The following is a 14,847-nucleotide window of genomic DNA, read 5'->3' as shown; positions in this document are numbered from 1 at the left end:
AGGCCTGCCCCCAGCCGGCAGTGTCCAGTGGTGGCTCCTCGAGAGGTGAGCAGTCTGAAGTCTCACAGCTCCCCACCAGAGCTGGACAGAGCCACCTCCCTGGGCGTGTCTGCTCTGGGGCAGTGCCTGGCGCTGGGAGGTGCCACCCAGCCCCTTACGTGGGCAAGGACAGGCATGGGAAAAGTGGGGTGGCTGAAAGCAGTCCTTGTGCAGACAGGGAATGGCTATGCTGCAGCCGGGCGCGAGCCTCCAGCCCAGGCCCACGGCTCCTGCCAGGCAGGCTCGCACTGACGCTTGGCTGCTGCTCCGCCTTGTGTCACTTTAATGCTGGCGCTCTGCCAGCATTCAGGCTCTCCAGCCCACCCCCACCCACGCTCCAGCCTGCGGCGCAGCGTCTACAAGCTATTTCGACTGCGCCAGCACAAGTCTGCTCGGTCCCAGGTGCCATGCACACATGCCCACAGCAGGGCCAGAAGGCTGAAGCCCCACAAGCCCTAGAGGGCCCCTCCAGAACCGCTTTGGCAGTGCCCTGTGGCTGCCTGGGCTGAGCCAGGAGGAGGGCCTGGGAGCGGAGGCCGTCACTCTCCAGGGCTGTCACTCTGGCCCCTTCCATTGGGGCCCAGTTTACGAGCAGAAGGGCTGAGCTGGCTTCGTCTTTCCTGCAGATCAAGTCTGAATTCTTCCCGTCGGAGCTGCAGAGGAATTACCAAGGGGATACCTCTTCCGAAGTGTTCTCGGCGTCTTGGAACACCCTCGTGATTGTGGTAAGGCTCCGGATGGAGCTGCCGATCCTAGGACCCAGGCATTAGGGCAGAGCAGTGCTGCTGACGAGCATCCATTGCCCTCGGGACCACAGCGCTGCTAAGGAGGGCAAGTGCTGCAGCCATGCACCCTGCCCAAAAGAGGGGCTGGGGTCATGCACCTGCCACCCCATCTCCAGGGTGACTGTGGCTCGGGCTGAGTGAGCTCCGGGGGCTGGGGAAGGGCACATGGGATGGGTTCTCCTTCGCCCATCACCATTTGCTTGCATCAGGCAGGAACATTTGCCACCCTGGGCTGGCGCGGGGAGGCTGCCGTGACGTCACCGCGCTGCAGAGAGAGCTGTCATGCTGACGCCGTAGGGCTTCTCTTTCAGCTCACACGCTGCAGTGTTTTAGGGCCCGAGGATTTTGGGAACAGCTCCCGATTTCATGAGCTTCATCCAGCAAGCCACGGGCCTGCTGCACCCAGGACAGGCCTCTCCTGGTGCGTCACCTGCTGGATTGGGAGCACTGTAAACAGAGGGGCCCTGATTACATCAATACCCAGGTAGGCTCACTCCCGGTCGTGCCTGGTCACCTCCTGGGTCCCGGCACCTTTCTTCAGTCACACAATAACAGACGGTTAAGGGGCTCTCTTAGGGTTGCCACCTGTCTAACCACGCGAACCCAAACATCCTTGCCCCGCCCCCTGCCCTGCTCCTTCTCAAAGGCCCTGCCCCGCTCACTCCATTCCCCCCCCCGTTGCTCGCTCTCCCCAACCCTCACTCTCTTTGACCAGGCTGGGGCAGGGGGTTGGGGTGCGGGAGGGGCTGTGGGCTCTGGGAGGGAGTTTGGGTGCAGGAGGGGACTCAGGAAGGCAGGGGGTTGAGGTGCGGGAGGGAATGCGGGGTGCAGGCTCTGGCCGGGCAGCGCTTACCTTGGGCAGCTCCCAGTTGGGGGCGCAGCGGGGATAAGGCAGGCTCCCTGCCTGCCCTGGCTCCGCACCACTCCTGAAAGCAGCTGTCACGTCCCTGCGGCCCCTGGTGTGGGGGGGACCAGGGTCTCCACATGCTGCCCATGCCAGCAGCACCGCCTCCACAGCTCCCATTTGCTGCAGTTCCTGGCCAGTGGAAGCTGCGGAGTTGGTGCTGGGGGTGGGAGCAGCGTGTGGAGCTGCCTGCCCCACCCCCAGCGGCCGCAGGGACATGACAGCTACTTTCAGTGCTGGACTTTCAGTGCCTAAAATCTCCTGGTTTGGGCTTCAGCAGCTTTGGGAGATAGGGCGTGATTCTGGAAGACTCCTGGTGAATCCGGGAGGGCTGGCAACCCTAGGCTCTCTCACCCCGGGGACACAGGGCCCTGCTGGGCACCGGGCTGTCGCCCTCTCAGCCCAGGGACACACCTCTGTCGGGCACCGGGCTCGGGTTGCCAGGCATCCGGTTTTCGTTAAAAGTCCAGTCAGCGGCACAGCGGGGCTAAGGCAGGCTAGTCTCTACCTGTCCTGGCTCCATGCTGCGCCCCGGAAGCAGCCAGCAGCAGGTCCGTCTCCTAGGCAGGGGAGGGGTGGGGGGCGCACGGGGCTCGACACACTGCCCCCGCCCCGAGCAATGGCTCCATGCTCCCATTGTCCCACACACTGGGGCCTGGGTCTCCTGGCCTGCAGCATGATGCACGTGGGGGTGGGGAGGGGCTGGGGGCAGGGCACGGCCGGGGTGGGGCTCGCGCATGGGCAGCCCCTGGCCTCACTTCCTCTCTCCCTTCGTTCCCCAGCGACCTGACAGTGAAGGTCTGGAACAGGAGAAGGTTCTGGAACGGCCCGAGCTAGACGCTGCAAAGGCAGGAGCCCTGGTGACTGTCAGGCTCCCTGGTGGGCGAACGCCCCAGCCCCTCTGGCCGTGAAGCCGCTTCATGTGCAAGAGCTGGGAGCCGCCTGGCCTGGGTGTGTTCTAGTTCCCAGGACCCTGGGGTGACGGCGCCTCGGCAGGGCTTTGTGCACTGCCAGCTCCCACGGCTAGGGGGCGTCGTTCCCGTCCAGCCCCACGCTGGCTTTCCATGATGCATAGGGCGTTCTGATGACCGGGTCATGGCCAGGCCGTGCTTCGAGACACGGCCTTGCCAGTCCCGGGGAGGACCCTGAGCTGAGAGACTCAATGGGATCCTTCCAGTCTGCCCCACAGTCCGTTCAGCACCCCCGATGCTCTGGAGCCTGGATATGTGTGAGGGATCCTGCATCCTGCTGCTGGCCTCCACTCCGCCCTGGTGCCTTGGGTCTCATTCCCCCTGGAAGCGGCTGCAGGCGCCCCTCTTTACACCTCGTCGTTCAGCAGAGCTGGGTTCTGCCGGCCGGTACCAAAATGCGGAGAGGGCTTGTGTGCTGCCCGAAGATCGCCCCAGTACCACGCTCAGGGCCGACCCCAGCCTGGCACCAGCAGGGTGCATAGAGCACCGCTGGGGAACGACCTGCTCCCAGAGACGCCCTCCCAGCCCCAGCACTGCACTGAGGCTTCTGCACAAGGGGCTCCGGCAGCAGCTCCATTGCTGTGTCTCCGGACCAAATCCACATGCTGCCTGGCAATTGTCGACCTCTGCATCTGACCCACCTTGTTCTGAGCCAAGGTGTCCCCCCTTTTGCCTTGGGGGTGGAGAGAAGCTGGCTCATAGGGGAAAAATCCCTGTGGGTATCTCCAAGGAAAAGTGGAATTTCTGGATCTGTTCACTTTGGACACCCCCCAACCTGACTGAGCCTTAATCACGCACTGGTCTGTTCGCTGTTCCCTGTGATCCTCTCACTGCCCATTTGGAAAACTGGCTTGGTGCCATCTCTGCTGAGCATGGGACTAGCTTGTTCCCAGCTGCTGCGGGAAGGGATCAAAGCTTTTATAGTGGGGTTTAAAAGAATGTTTTAAGCACCCTCGAGAACGGATTGGGACCTGGGGATTTTTAATAGCCTGGAAAGGCTTTAATGCTTGGAAAAGGGCTAAGCTATCCACACCATCTCACAGGGGGGGTTTAGGTTTGCTTGGGGCAGTTCCATGCCTGCCAGCCTGTGGAGCCTGGCTCAGGAGAGGTCCAGGACTAGAGTAGTGGGATGAAGGGTGGGCAGGGGGTGGTTATATGGTCAGGAGAGGGGTGCAGTGTCAAAGGCGGAGGGTGTGGGGCGCTCTGGGTGGGATCTGCAGCAGGGAGCAGGGCAGGGCTAGAATGGAGCTGGACAAGGGGCGGGGGGGACTGGGGTAGTGGGAGGGGCCCACGTGAGATTTGAGGTGCATTAGCTGAGCTGGAGGGGCAATGAGGGTTTGCGCAGCCCCTGCCCATGCTCTGCTTGCCACCCACCTGCACTCCTGCTCTGGCACAAGTCACTAAATCACCAAGGTCACCCCAGATTTCGGTTTTATAAAGGTCAAAATTCCATGAGGTCTCTCACCACCATCTCCCACCATGCTTGGGGGCCCCCCTTCCTCTGGGGCATCCACAGCCAAGTGCCTGCAGCTGCCAGAGCCATGTGGGCATCCCACAGTGCTGCACTCCCCAAAGCACATGGACTCGCTCTCACTGGGGTCCTTCGCTACCTTCACTCCCTCCTCCCCAATGACTGGCTAAGGAGTCCCAGTCCCACGCAGCCAATGCCCAGTGCAGCCCGAACCTTCATCAGGCAACTTCTCGCTGCTGCTTCATAGAATCATAGAATCATAGAATATCAGGGTTGGAAGGGACCCCAGAAGGTCATCTAGTCCAACCCCCTGCTCAAAGCAGGACCAATTCCCAGTTAAATCATCCCAGCCAGGGCTTTGTCAAGCCTGACCTTAAAAACCTCTAAGGAAGGAGATTCTACCACCTCCCTAGGTAACGCATTCCAGTGTTTCACCACCCTCTTAGTGAAAAAGTTTTTCCTAATATCCAATCTAAACCTCCCCCACTGCAACTTGAGACCATTACTCCTCGTTCTGTCATCTGCTACCATTGAGAACAGTCTAGAGCCATCCTCTTTGGAACCCCCTTTCAGGGAGTTGAAAGCAGCTATCAAATCCCCCCTCATTCTTCTCTTCTGCAGGCTAAACAATCCCAGCTCCCTCAGCCTCTCCTCATAACTCATGTGTTCCAGTCCCCTAATCATTTTTGTTGCCCTTCGCTGGACTCTCTCCAATTTATCCACATCCTTCTTGAAGTGTGGGGCCCAAAACTGGACACAGTACTCCAGATGAGGCCTCACCAATGTCGAATAGAGGGGAACAATCACGTCCCTCGATCTGCTCGCTATGCCCCTACTTATACATCCCAAAATGCCATTGGCCTTCTTGGCAACAAGGGCACACTGCTGACTCATATCCAGCTTCTCGTCCACTGTCACCCCTAGGTCCTTTTCCGCAGAACTGCTGCCTAGCCATTCGGTCCCTAGTCTGTAGCTGTGCATTGGGTTCTTCCGTCCTAAGTGCAGGACCCTGCACTTATCCTTATTGAACCTCATCAGATTTCTTTTGGCCCAATCCTCCAATTTGTCTAGGTCCTTCTGTATCCTATCCCTCCCCTCCAGCATATCTACCACTCCTCCCAGTTTAGTATCATCCGCAAATTTGCTGAGAGTGCAATCCACACCATCCTCCAGATTATTTATGAAGATATTGAACAAAACTGGCCCCAGGACCGACCCTTGGGGTACTCCACTTGACACTGGCTGCCAACTAGACATGGAGCCATTGATCACTACCCGTTGAGCCCGACAATCTAGCCAGCTTTCTACCCACCTTGTAGTGCATTCATCCAGCCCATACTTCCTTAACTTGCTGACAAGAATACTGTGGGAGACCGTGTCAAAAGCTTTGCTAAAGTCAAGAAACAATACATCCACTGCTTTCCCTTCATCCACAGAACCAGTAATCTCATCATAAAAGGCGATTAGATTAGTCAGGCATGACCTTCCCTTGGTGAATCCATGCTGGCTGTTCCTGATCACTTTCCTCTCATGCAAGTGCTTCAGGATTGATTCTTTGAGGACCTGCTCCATGATTTTTCCAGGGACTGAGGTGAGGCTGACTGGCCTGTAGTTCCCAGGATCCTCCTTCTTCTCTTTTTTAAAGATTGGCACTACATTAGCCTTTTTCCAGTCATCTGGGACTTCCCCGGTTCGCCACGAGTTTTCAAAGATAATGGCCAATGGCTCTGCAATCACAGCCGCCAATTCCTTCAGCACTCTCGGATGCAACTCGTCCGGCCCCATGGACTTGTGCACGTCCAGCTTTTCTAAATAGTCCCTAACCACCTCTATCTCCACAGAGGGCTGGCCATCTCTTCCGCATTTTGTGTTGCCCAGCGCAGCAGTCTGGGAGCTGACCTTGTTAGTGAAAACAGAGGCAAAAAAAGCATTGAGTACATTAGCTTTTTCCACATCCTCTGTCACTAGGTTGCCTCCCTCATTCAGTAAGGGGCCCACACATTCCTTGGCTTTCTTCTTGTTGCCAACATACCTGAAGAAACCCTTCTTGTTACTCTTGACATCTCTGGCTAGCTGCAGCTCCAGGTGCGATTTGGCCCTCCTGATTTCATTCCTACATGCCCGAGCAATATTTTTATACTCTTCCCTGGTCATATGTCCAACCTTCCACTTCTTGTAAGCTTCTTTTTTATGTTTAAGATCCGCTAGGATTTCACCATTAAGCCAAGCTGGTCGCCTGCCATATTTACTATTCTTTCGACTCATCGGGATGGTTTGTCCCTGTAACCTCAACAGGGATTCCTTGAAATACAGCCAGCTCTCCTGGACTCCTTTCCCCTTCAAGTTAGTCCCCCAGGGGATCCTGGCCATCCGTTCCCTGAGGGAGTCGAAGTCTGCTTTCCTGAAGTCCAGGGTCCGTATCCTGCTGCTTACCTTTCTTCCCTGCGTCAGGATCCTGAACTCAACCAACTCATGGTCACTGCCTCCCAGATTCCCATCCACTTTTGCTTCCCCCACTAATTCTACCCGGTTTGTGAGCAGCAGGTCAAGAAAAGCGCCCCCCCTAGTTGGCTCCTCTAGCACTTGCGCCAGGAAATTGTCTCCTACGCTTTCCAAAAACTTCCTGGATTGTCTATGCACCGCTGTATTGCTCTCCCAGCAGATATCAGGAAAATTAAAGTCACCCATGAGAATCAGGGCATGCGATCTAGTAGCTTCCGTGAGCTGCCGGAAGAAAGCCTCATCTACCTCATCCCCCTGGTCCGGTGGTCTATAGCAGACTCCCACCACTACATCACTCTTGTTGCACACACTTCTAAACTTAATCCAGAGACACTCAGGTTTTTCTGCAGTTTCGTACCGGAGCTCTGAGCAGTCATACTGCTCCCTTACATACAGTGCTACTCCCCCACCTTTTCTGCCCTGCCTGTCCTTCCTGAACAGTTTATAACCATCCATGACAGTACTCCAGTCATGTGAGTTATCCCACCAAGTCTCTGTTATTCCGATCACGTCATAGTTCCTTGACATCACCAGGACCTCCAGTTCTCCCTGCTTGTTTCCAAGGCTTTGTGCATTTGTATATAAGCACTTGAGATAACCTGTTGATTGCCCCTCATTCCCAGTATGAGGCAGGAGCCCTCCCCTCACAGACATTCCTGCCTGTGCTTCCTCCCGGTATCCCGCTTTCCCACTTACCTCAGGGCTTTGGTCTCCTTCCCCCGGTGAACCTAGTTTAAAGCCCTCCTCACTAGGTTAGCCAGCCTGCTGGCAAAGATGCTCTTCCCTCTCTTCGTAAGATGGAGCCCGTCTCTGCCCAGCACTCCTCCTTCATGGAACACCATCCCATGGTCAAAGAAACCAAAGCCTTCTCTCCCTTGGGGTGCAGAACTTGCCGTGAAACTGACCTGAGGGAACAGCAGCCGCCGGGCCCTTCTCCCGGGTGCGTTTCTTGCGTCGTGCCACCCCTTACATAAGAAGCGGCAGCTGGACTCTGGTTTATGGATTGATCCATGTGGTGTGCTGGGGGCTGGCGAAGGGCCGGCTCTAACCCCATCAGCAATGGACTGTGTGTTCTCTGGGATCCAGGACTTTCAGTGTCCTTGGTTAACAGGGTCCTGCACTTAGGATGGAAGAATCCAATGCACCGCTACAGACTAGGGACCAAATGGCTAGGCAGCAGTTCTGCGGAAAAGGACCTAGGGGTGACAGTGGACGAGAAGCTGGATATGAGTCAGCAGTGTGCCCTTGTTGCCAAGAAGGCCAATGGCATTTTGGGATGTATAAGTAGGGGCATAGCGAGCAGATCGAGGGATGTGATCGTTCCCCTCTATTCGACATTGGTGAGGCCTCATCTGGAGTACTGTGTCCAGTTTTGGGCCCCACACTACAAGAAGGATGTGGATAAATTGGAGAGAGTCCAGCGAAGGGCAACAAAAATGATTAGGGGTCTAGAACACATGACTTACGAGGAGAGGCTGAGGGAGCTGGGATTGTTTAGCCTGCAGAAGAGAAGAATGAGGGGGGATTTGATAGCTGCTTTCAACTACCTGAAAGGGGGTTCCAAAGAGGATGGCTCTAGACTGTTCTCAATGGTAGCAGATGACAGAACGAGGAGTAATGGTCTCAAGTTGCAGTGGGGGAGGTTTAGATTGGATATTAGAAAAAACTTTTTCACTAAGAGGGTGGTGAAACACCGGAATGCGTTACCTAGGGAGGTGGTAGAATCTCCTTCCTTAGAGGTTTTTAAGGTCAGGCTTGACAAAGCCCTGGCTGGGATGATTTAACTGGGAATTGGTCCTGCTTCGAGCAGGGGGCTGGACTAGATGACCTTCTGGGGTCCCTTCCAACCCTGATATTCTATGATTCTATGATTGCCCCTGGTTTCCTTCTACCCGGCAGATCAAAGGGCAGCACCAGGGGGTTCTTACCCCAGATTTGACCTCCTTTCAAACTGATACATCGGACGGGAAACACTTCCACTTTCTAAACCTCAGCAACCTCTCTGTCTGTCTGTCTGTTTGTTTGTTTTGCCTCTTGCTAATCCAGCTGCCCTGCCTTGCAGTAGCGAACCCTGCAAAAACAGCGATTGATCGCCTTCTGCTTAACAAAGTAAAAATTGCCTCCAATCGCTGCTGCTCTGCGGAACCAAAGCAGTGTTTCTGCGGTGGGAAAAATTGTACATTTCCATCATGCCTCTGAGCACCTGGCTACTGACCAGGATGGGGAGCTCTGAAGTCCTGCCAGGGTGCTGGCTCTGGTGGGATCCAAACACAGTGACGTGGTTTGCTCAGCTACGCATCACACCCATCCATCATTCTCCCACTTTTGCCACCAATGAAAGGAGAAGCGTCCCCAGGGCTGGTTGAAGTGATGCCTTCCAGCCATCAAGAGAGAGTGGATTATGTCTAAGATCCCCCTGGTGGGACAGGATTAAACTGGCTGGGAGAGAAAAGATGGATTTTTCCATTTGGCAACAAGAGTGACAAGCAAACGTGAATTGTCTGTAATGAAGAGGATGTGAGCTGGGGGCTCTGAGATGCCAACCGAGTAGCTGGTTGGTGGGTGGGTGGCCTGTACCCTGGAGGATGATGTCTGAGTCTCTGCTTGTCACAACGGCTGTTGAATGCAGCTGCTGTCATGGGGTAACACTTGACACACGCTCTGCCCTGGCAGGTGTGAATGGCTCTGGGGGCGGGAGGGATCCAGGGCATCAGTGTCTCTGCTTCAATGGGGCTTCATCTGATCTTTAAGAGCCTGATCCAAAGCCAGAAGAAAGTCTCCCATTGACCTCCATGGATTTTGGATCAGGCACTGAGTGCAGGTCGCTGCGTGAGAAGGGGAGATTTCACCTGCATGTAGCCCAGTAGCCACCTGTTGGGATTCCCTAGTTCTTTCCCTCAGGGTTAATCCCAGGCAGCTCCACTCATAGAATCATAGAATCATAGAATATCAGGGTTGGAAGGGACCCCAGAAGGTCATCTAGTCCAACCCCCTGCTCAAAGCAGGACCAATTCCCAGTTAAATCATCCCAGCCAGGGCTTTGTCAAGCCTGACCTTAAAAACCTCTAAGGAAGGAGATTCTACCACCTCCCTAGGTAACGCATTCCAGTGTTTCACCACCCTCTTAGTGAAAAAGTTTTTCCTAATATCCAATCTAAACCTCCCCCACTGCAACTTGAGACCATTACTCCTCGTTCTGTCATCTGCTACCATTGAGAACAGTCTAGAGCCATCCTCTTTGGAACCCCCTTTCAGGTAGTTGAAAGCAGCTATCAAATCCCCCCTCATTCTTCTCTTCTGCAGGCTAAACAATCCCAGCTCCCTCAGCCTCTCCTCATAACTCATGTGTTCCAGTCCCCTAATCATTTTTGTTGCCCTTCGCTGGACTCTCTCCAATTTATCCACATCCTTCTTGAAGTGTGGGGCCCAAAACTGGACACAGTACTCCAGATGAGGCCTCACCAATGTCGAATAGAGGGGAACGATCACGTCCCTCGATCTGCTCGCTATGCCCCTACTTATACATCCCAAAATGCCATTGGCCTTCTTGGCAACAAGGGCACACTGCTGACTCATATCCAGCTTCTCGTCCACTGTCACCCCTAGGTCCTTTTCCGCAGAACTGCTGCCTAGCCATTCGGTCCCTAGTCTGTAGCTGTGCATTGGGTTCTTCCGTCCTAAGTGCAGGACCCTGCACTTATCCTTATTGAACCTCATCAGATTCCTTTTGGCCCAATCTTCCAATTGGTCTAGGTCCTTCTGTATCCTATCCCTCCCCTCCAGCGTATCTACCACTCCTCCCAGTTTAGTATCATCCGCAAATTTGCTGAGAGTGCAATCCACACCATCCTCCAGATCATTTATGAAGATATTGAATAAAACCGGCCCCAGGACCGACCCTTGGGGCACTCCACTTGATACCGGCTGCCAACTAGACATGGAGCCATTGATCACTACCCGTTGAGCCCGACAATCTAGCCAGCTTTCTACCCACCTTATAGTGCATTCATCCAGCCCATACTTCCTTAACTTGGTGACAAGAATACTATGGGAGACCGTGTCAAAAGCTTTGCTAAAGTCAAGAAACAATACATCCACTGCTTTCCCTTCATCCACAGAACCAGTAATCTCATCATAAAAGGTGATTAGATTAGTCAGGCATGACCTTCCCTTGGTGAATCCATGCTGGCTGTTCCTGATCACTTTCCTCTCATGCAAGTGCTTCAGGATTGATTCTTTGAGGACCTGCTCCATGATTTTTCCAGGAACTGAGGTGAGGCTGACTGGCCTGTAGTTCCCAGGATCACTCCACTGACCCCAGCATGTCACAGGACCGAGCGCACGTCTTGTTCTGTCTCACACCAAGCGACGGCATCTCGTGGTGTTCCCAGCCAGCAAAACCCCACAGGAGGTCAATAGGAACAATCAGGTTGAAAAATGGAAATTTCCTCATAAGTTGTCCTGAGGCCATGGCTGGCGCCCAGCCCGCTGGCATCAGATGATCCAGTACCGGGTACCTGGCATGTGTCTACTGTCAGCTTCCATGTGCTGGGCACAGCCCTTCCCTTGAGGTACCCCTGCCGGCTCCTCTCCCTGTGTGGAAGGGAGAGCAGGCGGGGGCTGTGTTGTACTGTAGCTCTGTGTGTGCGCGCACGGTCTTTTTACATTTGGAGGGGTTTCATTTTGGGGGGTTCTTTCGGTTAAGCTACCTCATGGTCTGAGCCATTTTTTAAAATGATTTTGAAACGTGAATTTGTCCTGGAAACGCACAGTCTGCCAACACCTGCGTTGCTGAGCCGCTCGGGTCCTGGGGGCTTGTCCTGCCTTAGCGTTGCAGTGTGACATAATGCACCTTGCTCTGCTTGAAAAATGTCCTCCTTAGCCTTTAAAAAAGGGCCTGTGGTTCTTGGAGGTCCAACTTGACACATTAAAGGGGCCTGATCTCAGACAGGGGGTGCTCAGGGCTTTCTCTTTAAGGGGTCATGGACTGGGCCCCTGAAACAACTAGCCGCTCTTGAAAATCATGACCCTGACTCTTACATGGAGGCCCTGTCTTCAGGTTGTCAAGAGGAGCTCCGAATGCCACCCTGAGCCAACACGTGCTGGGCGGACATCGGAATGCCTCTCGAGCTCACAATAATCCTCCTGAGAGCCCAGAAAGGCCATTGCCGACCCCCCGACCGCCTGTTCTTGAAAGCACTGACATAGCCTGACACTGATCAGCTGAAGCTGAGGACCTGGGAAGTGGAGCTCTCTGAGATTTAGTGAAATCGGTGTGTGCCCCGCTGAACATCCTTGTCCTGACGCTGGCAGTGGCCACCTGGGAATGGCTCCTTGTCTGGAACCATGCAGTGATCGATTTTACCATGATCTGGCTGCACTTAACCCTAGTTTAACAAGAGCCTCCTGTGGCATCATATCCAGGATCCATGTGAGAGCAGGGATATGGCTATCCCCTGACCTCATGTTGTATACAGCTTGTGTTTGGCTGAAACAGCCCCTAACAGGGACTTTTTCCCAGCCACTGGATTAATGTCCATCTCTTTCTGAATCCAAATGCCCTCCCTTATCTTAGGTCAGATCCTCAGCTGGTGAAAATGGTCACAGCTTCATGGATGGAGCTAGGATGCTTTACACCAGCTGAAGATCTGCTCCCCAGACTTTTAGCCACAAGACTATTCTTCCTCTTAGCTAGGGAGAAAATCCTGGAACAGCGCCAGCTGAAAGCACAATGCCGCTTAATCATGGGAATAAGGGGCAGCTTTGTAATGTACAATCAAAGGGGAAGCACATTCCCCTATACTATATATGCTGCACTCCTTCCAGGGGCCAATAACTCAAAGCACACCCCCAACGTACCCCTGCTGTCCTTGGTAGCTGGGCACGTTAGCCTCTTGGAAGAACTAAGGAGTCATATGTGTTCCTTGTCTTGAAAATCTGCCTGCTAGTGATTGTGCTTGATTGTGCTTTCAGGCAGCAGCACAGGGAAGAGGACAGCACAAATCAAGAGGTCCCCTTGGGTGCAGTCATCCCTGATGTTACCATGTAAGGTGGGGAGATGGGGAACAAATGCCTCCATAGAGGGGCAGTGAGTGACAATAACCGTGACAGTGTGTGATCTGGGAGAGTTTAATTGGATGTGTCTCTTATGGGAAGCAGGTAATAGGTCAGGACAGTGAGGGCTCAGGAGATAAATTCACCCCCACAAGTCTCCTTGGTGTTGGCACCAGTGCCTGGGGGGACTGTAGTCCAGTAACTCAGGAGCTGAAAGGAGCCCAAGGTGGATGCAGGCCTGGGAACTGCAATGAGCTGCGTCTCCCTACCCCTGATTCTGATCTTGCCCTGTCACTGCAGTGTCTGACGCACCACTGGCTTGAAGTAGTTTCCATTGTATATAGGGTTTACAGTTTGGTTCAATAGCTCTCAGCACCCCCACTCTACAAATAGTTCCAGCATCCTTGCCTACCAGAGAGTCTTGTGCAAAAGCACACTCATCTGGGCATATACCCATGCACATTCACTATCAGCCATGCCCCAGCAAAAGTGAAAGGCAGGAGGACTAAAGAAGGACAGATGGATAGATAGGATACCATGTGATCATGCAATGATAGAACATCGGGGCCAGGCTCCATAACAACAACACGACAGAGAGAACAGACCCCTGAATGGGGCGAGTGGTAAATTTCAAAGGCCATCCTGGTTGCAAGGGGCCGCTGGGAGCTCCAAGGCTTGCGCTGCAGCTGGTGGGATGTGCAGCATTGATGTAAGCAGTGTCAGGATGAGCTCCACCCTGACATCTGGTGGTGAGGTGTGGCAAGTTGTGGAAAGAACTTCAGGGGCCGATCCTCATTTGCATAGGCACACCCACCCCGCCTAGCATGAGGCCATAGCTGCCCAAATGGTCACTTTGGCTGCTGTAGGATCCCCAGTGTCTCTGTTATTGGGGCAGGAAGGATAAATTGTTATTCCCCTGATTATGGGAACTGTGCTTGGAACTGTACGTGGCCTTTTGTTATGATGGAGGGACTCGCCATCAACTAAGTAGCACTCGCTAGGCAAGGGTCATGGGTTCCAAAACTCTGTGAATTGAGAGAGGCTGGGGACAAGTATTAATACTTGGTGGCCTGGGCCCCTGGGTGAGGGCTGTACATGCTAATTGCACTTTCTCCTCTCTCCGCTGTGGAATAATCAGAGCTAATTTTGATTCCATTAGGAGTCTTGTTACAGGCTCCTGAGCTCACTTTGGGCTAATAGTGCACCATCACTGAGGCTCCCATACTACAAACTGAATTCACCAAAGAGCTGAACTGACTAAGAGCTGAAATCACTGAGCGTTGTGTTAAGTCGCGGGGGAGCCTGAAGATATATTGTGGAGCAGTTTGTGGGACGGCTGGAGCGCCTTGTGGACAGGCCGGTGGAGCAGTTCATAGGACAGCGGGAGCTGCTGGTGGGCCGCGGAACGGAGCAGTTTGTGGACCGGCTGGTGGAGCAGTTTGTGGGACGGCGGGAGCTGCTTGTGGGCCGCGGAGCGGAGTGGAGCGAAGCAGTTTGTGGGGCGGCTGGCGGAGCAGAGTGGAGCGAAGGCCTATGGAGCTGTGGGGTGGTCAGCTTCTGATCATGTAAGGTGCCCCTTACCTTTTTTTCCCCCCCACATCTCCACCCAGGTTGGGAAGTAAAGCTCTGCAGATAAACTTTCGAACTCTGGGGCTGCCCTGACCAGGGACAGAGACTTTTGGGGCATTGGACTTTTGGGACTTTGGGTGATTTGGGGTTGCTGGACTCAAGAACCAAAGGGAAAAGGGCATGCCCCAATTTGCCTGGGGTAGGTTTTTTGCTCATGGGTTGTGTTATGAATCCTGTTGGTGGTGTTTCCCCAACATAATGCCACATTGTTTCTCTCTGTTATTAAAAGGCTTTTTGCTACACTCAGACTATGTGCTTGCCAGAGGGGAAGTATTGCCTCTTGGAGGCGCCCAGCGGGGGTGGTATATATTTGTCCCAGGTCACTGGGTGGGGGCTCGAGCCGGTTTGCATTGTGTTATTGGAATGAATCCCCTAGATATTGAACCCGGCCCTTGTTGCTGCCAACTCTGACGGGCAGAAGGGTTACATTTACATTGCTTAATTGCACAACCATGGTCTGCAAACCCTCCAGCTCTGCAGTGTCCACTCCTG

At 54.1% G+C, this 14,847-nt stretch overlaps 1 long non-coding RNA gene across 1 annotated transcript; it reads left to right on the top strand.

The window, feature by feature from the left end:
* The first annotated feature begins 407 nt into the window (after positions 1-407).
* LOC140901234 (uncharacterized) lies at positions 408-14,640 on the top strand. Its single transcript, XR_012155804.2, has 3 exons — positions 408-764; positions 1,136-1,308; positions 13,886-14,640. It is a non-coding gene; the product is annotated as an uncharacterized LOC140901234 (long non-coding RNA).
* The last annotated feature ends 207 nt before the right edge of the window (positions 14,641-14,847 follow it).

Source organism: Lepidochelys kempii, chromosome 21 (assembly GCF_965140285.1).
Source record: "Lepidochelys kempii isolate rLepKem1 chromosome 21, rLepKem1.hap1, whole genome shotgun sequence".
In the NCBI taxonomy this organism is placed as follows: domain Eukaryota; kingdom Metazoa; phylum Chordata; order Testudines; family Cheloniidae; genus Lepidochelys; species Lepidochelys kempii.
The sequence above is the reverse complement of the archived record's forward strand: the minus strand, read 5'-3'. Positions and strand labels throughout refer to the sequence as shown.